Here is a 6,882-nt window from a genome sequence, read left to right as displayed (position 1 = left end):
TATTCTGATCATATAAACTCTTTGAAAAAATAAACACGAAGACAAGTGTTAGATTGCACTCAGACTTTTACAATACATATTGCCGACCCACACTAATGGGGTTTCTTCCACGTAAATTGAAGATGAAAATGTCAGCGGAGTAGTCCTTTGTTGTGAGCTAGCGTGCGTGTACATTTATATTTGTGAAAGTGAATTTTCTATCCTATAACATTTCCTAACATTGTTTACATAGCTCTATGCGAGCACTATGTATAAAGTGTGCCTGGCTAACGGTTTCAGCTGCTTCGGGAAAAAATGACGAATAAGATACAATTTCAGGTGTGTAGTGTATGGAACCAATAAAAAAACAATTGTTATAAAATGTAAGAAAAAAAAAACGGTTTAAAATTATTCAAAAATAGCAGCTGAAAAGAGACAGTGGCCCAAATAGACACAAAGTATAAAGAATGCCTTTTTTGTTTTCACCCATTCCAGATGCGATGGTGCGATGCTCACCCCAAACTCTTTTGTGTTACATCTAGCTGAATTTGGTAACGACTCAGGTATCTACTTAAAGACATACTGGTCAGAAACAAAGATGGCAATTTTTTAACGTTATATATATTCAGATTGTTCACAGTTTACCACTGTCTTCCACAGTAGATGTTGTATAAATGTCAACCCAAGAGCCGCTCCTGGACGTTTTTTCGTCAAATAGAAGCCTTTGTAAACGAGAACAAAACCATTGTAACACAGGGAGCAATGAACCGAAACACAGCCTCATCGTGTGAATATAAACTGAGTGCGCCGACTCACCTCACGTTTCGTTGATGTATCTTTCCGCGCTGCACGTTAGATGTCTGAGTGCAGAGCCGGACTGTGTAAGCCGTATTAAGTTCAACAAACTGAGCACTGTATGGGACGACGTTTGCCTTAGGTGTCAGTAATTATGTTTTCATGACCAACCAAGCTCGGAAAGACTGTCGACTTCAAACGTTTAAAAATGATGCAGGCTTTTACTCCTGCATTTCTGTTGTATTTCTTTTTCATTAATGGATTTCGAAATGTCATCGCTCAAGGTAAGTTAAGTTTGCATACAAAGCTTTATTTTAAATACGTCTGTCGTTAATCTGTTTCACGGTTTTCAGTGAGGGAAATGAATAAGATATAATCAGCTATGTTGGAAAAGATTTTTCCAGTAAATGTTTATTATCAGTAGAAATAAGTGTATTTTTATCATAAAACAAATTTTACTGAAGTCCTGCTGACCATGTGACAAGTTTTTTTTATTTATGCGGGGCATAAATGCTTTCCAGATTTAAGAAATCTTCAGCCTCTAAAGCCCATCCATGTTTCTAGAGATCAGCCACAAAAGTAGTCTCCACGATCCATTTAAAAAAATTAAAACTCTAGCAAAAAGTGGATCAGTGTATAAAGGAAAGCGGTTGTCTCTTTTGATGATGCAAGGAAGGGAGTTTATAGAATTCGATAGATGCTCAAACCATCCGGCCCATTAGATCCAATGAATAGTATTGCAGGTTGTAAAATTTACAAAAAATATTTCACTTTAAGATTTTTGAATGAGCTTCCTACATTTTGATTAAACACCAACAAAGATGATTTTAGTCCTCGAATATGGAACTTCAAATATTAAGGCAATTGAATGGGACATGTAGGCCTATATGTCAGCAGATAAAACCCCTCGCCATGCATACGTTTATTTGTCATGGAATGGACGGTTTACAACATTAAAATACACCATTCACACGTCATCCAACAAAAACGTTCCAACATTTATAATGTAACAAATAATATCTATACAATTGTAGCCTGAGAGCTTGTCGGTAGGTTCTAAATAAATTTACATTGTTCCAGTATTGTTTGTCATCAGCAATAAAAGAAACATATTCAATAGTGAAGTTAAACCTTGTATATATTTTCGTAAAGATGTGTACAGATGACTGTATGAGATGACATTCACTCAGCATAGCCATACAGGTTAACATTGACCATTTTGAAATTCTGTTAACCGTGAGCGACAATCAAGAGAACCACTGTACAAAATTCTTAACATCACCCATGAATGAACCATAAGGCATGCATCTATAGGTTTTTTCGCGATACAACAGGTGTAAAAGTAACAGTTCTTCAATGAGCGACGACTAACAGCCCTCAGCTATAAAATCAATCACATCCCTCCCCCCCCCCCAAAAAAAGAAACAAAGAATATGTAGCGTTTGTGTATGTTGGCATTATGTAAACTCTGTTAACAGTTAGCACACTATTTGATATTCAAATTCCTATAAATACAGTATAAAACAGTAATAGTGTTAGAAAATCTTAATTTGCAAACTGACGGAAATGTTTCTTCATGTAAGTAGAAAAGCTGCGTAGGAGGAAAAACGCAATAGTACATAAGTCAAGTAACTATATCCTGTCGGGCATGTCAAGGTATCTGTCTTGAGAACCTAACCCCTGTCCGATGTGAACAAATTGAAAGAATATGCATACAGACAATGGTTCTGTTGTTTATGTTAGCATGTAATGCTTCCAGACACGTGTCATTCAACTTGGCAGTCCAGACGCTGCTCTGTCTGTTGGGCTAAAAGGCACGCACCTGCACATATATATCAGTCCAGGACATTTACTTTACTGGAGTTTATAGGTTGTGAATTTTTTATTTAAAACGTTTTACGGTTTATTGCATAGAAAAGAGACGTATAGACGTTAAGTGTTTAAGTATTAATGAAGAAATATGAACAGAATTGCAACTAAAATGCATGTACAAGGTTTACTTCTGCCTGCGAATGATATACACCTGCACTTTGTTGCATCTGGGTATGCGAGTAGCCATGACACACCTGCAGGCTACAGAGAGTTGGACACGTTCATAGGAGGGAATGTTGTATTTCTTAATTCGATAAATTAGCGTTGGTCACGCAGGACAGGCTTAAAAATAAGTTTTGAGGAAGTGTCCAACACGCCGTTGCTGAAGCGAGAGGCGTTAAGAAGAGTCCGCTATTTGCACAACATGAACTCACAGACGTGAGCCACAAACCCGCTGTACATGACAACCTACTTAAACGATCTCCCAATCTAACACAGCACGTTATTACATACACGTTATTGTAGTGTCTGTGTCTGTGTACAAGTTGTGAATACTCGACTATATATTTTGCGAAGTGGTAGAAAATGTTTCAGTATATATGATCTACTTTCATTTGCACATTTACTGACTGGTACTCGAAATTACTCAAATATTGTTAGACAGACATTCTAATGTATAATATTGTCTGCTTCAGTTCCAATATGCGTATGCATTACCTCAGTTGAGTATTATTCGAACTGTTCATGTGAATGCATAAATAGTAACAAATTACACGTCCCCTATAACACAACTGCTTAAGCAGAGGTATTAAACTTCACTGGCTAAACTACAGTTACCTACTGTGCTATTTTGTCATGACATATAGCACACAATAACATTAAACAATGTAATGAGATTTATTTTGATATAAAAGTTATAATGCTAGCAGAACGTTCAGGATTTTCGGCGTTCTGTTGCCTTGACTATTGGTTTGGTTTGTGGCTCCATATACATGTTTATTTCTTTTTACACACGCATTGTTATAGTACCACCAGTTATGCGTGTTCAAATTCGTGTCGAGATTATCCTGACATCCTAAAAAACTGATTTTTTTTTAAACGCCTGGAATATCAACATTGCCATATATTTCGCTATATAATAGAGAAATTGTTGTTAATGGGTTATTTAAGTTAAACGTAAATCGAGCTGAATGTTCTTTTTAATTGACTTGTAAGTAGTATGGATTAGTGGATTAGCCAGTATATAAATATAGACGAAGTTGTTAGTATACTTTTGCCTACACAAGACCATACATAAATTTGTATCGAAAACGTTATTCCTGCAAAGCAAGCTGTATACTTTTCAATAATGAGACAATATCAGAGTATCGGGATAGATGAAAATATTCACATACATTAAAAATCCAAACATCTGCATATATAAACCAGGGATACATGCATATGAATGCATTACATTAGGGAATTTGGCATATTCAGGTTTAGCCTCATCACTTGTCTCCTCCCGTGGAACACATTTAACATTCATCAATAAAATTGTTTCAGGCTTTGGTTAGAATCATGTCGTACATACTCTAGAGAAAGAGACTGCGTGTGTGTGTGTGATGTATATTACTGGAGACAAAGGTTGAGACGGATTGTTTGTATTTTTTGACGTCACTCCCTGCCTCATCACCGTGACCTCGGCGTTGTTCAGGATTTCTGTACATAATTTGCTCTTGGTGGTGTACAGTGAAAGGTAGAGAGCGTACATGTGCTGTAAGGAGTATGATTTAATATGTCAATAAGGGTTTAACATCTGGATAAAATGCAATCAATATTCCATACGATTTACATGCCACATACATGAAGCTAGTGCAAGACTTCACAGATTGACCCTCTGTCAAACGAGAGGAAGTCAGTACCGTGAGCGATTAACGCGCATATGTATACGAGTAAGGGCTTAAATATCGTATTGCAGCACATTCCACAACTGTATACCGGTGTATAGAAAGTTGTCTTAGTTCCCCAAACATTTATATTTCTTTATGTATATTCTAATCACGAGTAAGGCAATCATGAGTCTTGTGCTCAACCATTTTTTTGTTTTTTGTTTTGTTTTTGGATTGTTATTTAACGCCACACTGAAGCTTCACTTATATAGAGGCAATTCAGTATATGTTCGAATGAGACCAGCCGAGAGAGACATATGTCATATTTAAATGGTCCCCAGGTAACACCATGGACCGCTTATATTGGCACCAAGGCCTGGACAAAAATAAAATCTAGGGATCTTGAAAATAAAAACAAAAGGAAAATTAAATAATTGAAAAACACGTGTATATTTTTGAGGTGATATCTCTATGAGGTTGTCATATCTCAACAATGACAAAGTGTATTTTTCGTAAAAAAGAGGTATATGTATTTATGTGTAGTGTGCACCAACTGATGTGTCCGAATGAAGGACTAATCCACTTAGCAGTTACCTTAGAAACAGCTCCTGCTGTCGTGCAAAGAGGTCAGGCCGCGCGTTAATGTGGGGGTATTTCAGGACGGCTGACGAATGCCCAGCAATTCCCTAATATGTGTGCCGTGTACCCGTCTACTCTCCCCCAAACTGAAAGAATATCACGTATCCGGCAAATCTGCCTCCTGGGAAAAATGCAGGATTATATCGTCTAACCAGTAATCGCATAACTACGTTAGCTAATACAAATATAATAAAATTTCATGGCTGGCTGTTTGTAAGTATTTCTATTTGTATCAATCTTTGTACATTACAGAGCCCACATTTGCACGCGTATATATGGCGCTCACATAGTAATAGTGTAACACGCCTAACTCCAATAGCTTCTGAGCAAAAATGTAATATGGGATACGATACAAGTAAAGCGGTGTTGTACAGGAAGCACAACATTTTTCTTCATTGTTTACTGTTCTTATTTATTTCTATGAAACAAGTCAGGTTAATTGTAGAATATCAAACACTATAAGTGTGCTTTTCTTAAAACAATTATTATCGTGTTCCTTTGCGTGCAGTGGTATAACTCTTTATTTCCTGCTTTTGTTGTTGTTTGCCTTAGGGTTCTGTAGCAAATACACGTGTGAGAAGAACCAAGACTTCAGCCCCTCCCTTATCCTGAAGTGTACCAGTGGTGAGTGCACATGCTCAGTTCAATCAATAAACACTAAACGGCTTACCAAAATGCCAATGATTTTCCCAACACAGCATCCACGCAAATAAGGTCAGGTTTTCTGTGTACATACATGTACCCATTCCCGTGGTCTAAAATTTGACCGCAGAATAAAGCAGTTGTTAGTATAGTACACAACTAACATGTACTACTATACAGTATTTAGTTTTACTGTTCGCGCGCCCCAAAAATACATCGAAATTTGGAATACATTCGCACGAGCGAAACCCATATGACGCTTATATTACATTGTTTACTGAATAAATCCTGAATAGTACAGACACGTTGTTTCTCTTCCTAGACAAAAAAAAAATCATCTCTACAACAAACTTTCATCATAAATATTCCGACATTAAGATATGCTTTCTTTTGGTATGTATACCCGGTTATATGAACACATCACATGTGGAAGCCGTTACACCATTTGCTATACCTCTACAAAAACACGGCGAGGTAGCGAGGTGCATGCATTATCCCGCTTTACCTCCCTCCACACATACATGCATACGGGATATAGCAAAGAACTAAATACTTTGTGTATTCGTATATTTTCAGACAGGCCAGAAATCATTAGCAATAGATCTTCAAATTTTGAATGCTCAGCTGATCTCCACCTACTAGATCTCAAACTTGGGATCACAATATGCTCAAGAACAGGTGAGTATAGGCCTGTGCCATCTCCCGGGAAGTCCATTAACTCTGTATGTAAGAAACTGCCCCATGTCCCCATGTCTTATCGGGAATACTACTTCGTTTGACTTAAAGTGCTACTTCAGATCCAAGAGAGGCCAGGCGGAAATATTAAACTGATATGAAGGATACCACGTAGAATATAGCTAGCACCACGGTTAAAGTAAATTTACGATTTTCAAACGACTTTATGTAACAACTGCATGCAAGTGAAGAGAAACAGAATCTTTGTGACATCAAAATATTCCTTATGTGACGATGAATCAGGCAGATATGACGTCGAGTAAGGCAGTTATGACAGAAAACTGTTGTTTCCGTGTTATCCTCACAGACTTTCAACAGCGGCTGTAATACAAAACATTTTTTTTTTACAATATGAGGAAGTAAGTCCGTCTTTCTCCATCCTTATCATTTGGCTCTTAACTGCCTGATGCGT

This window comes from Liolophura sinensis, chromosome 7 (genome assembly GCF_032854445.1).
Source record: "Liolophura sinensis isolate JHLJ2023 chromosome 7, CUHK_Ljap_v2, whole genome shotgun sequence".
NCBI lineage: Eukaryota > Metazoa > Mollusca > Polyplacophora > Chitonida > Chitonidae > Liolophura > Liolophura sinensis.
This window is presented reverse-complemented; position numbering follows the sequence as displayed.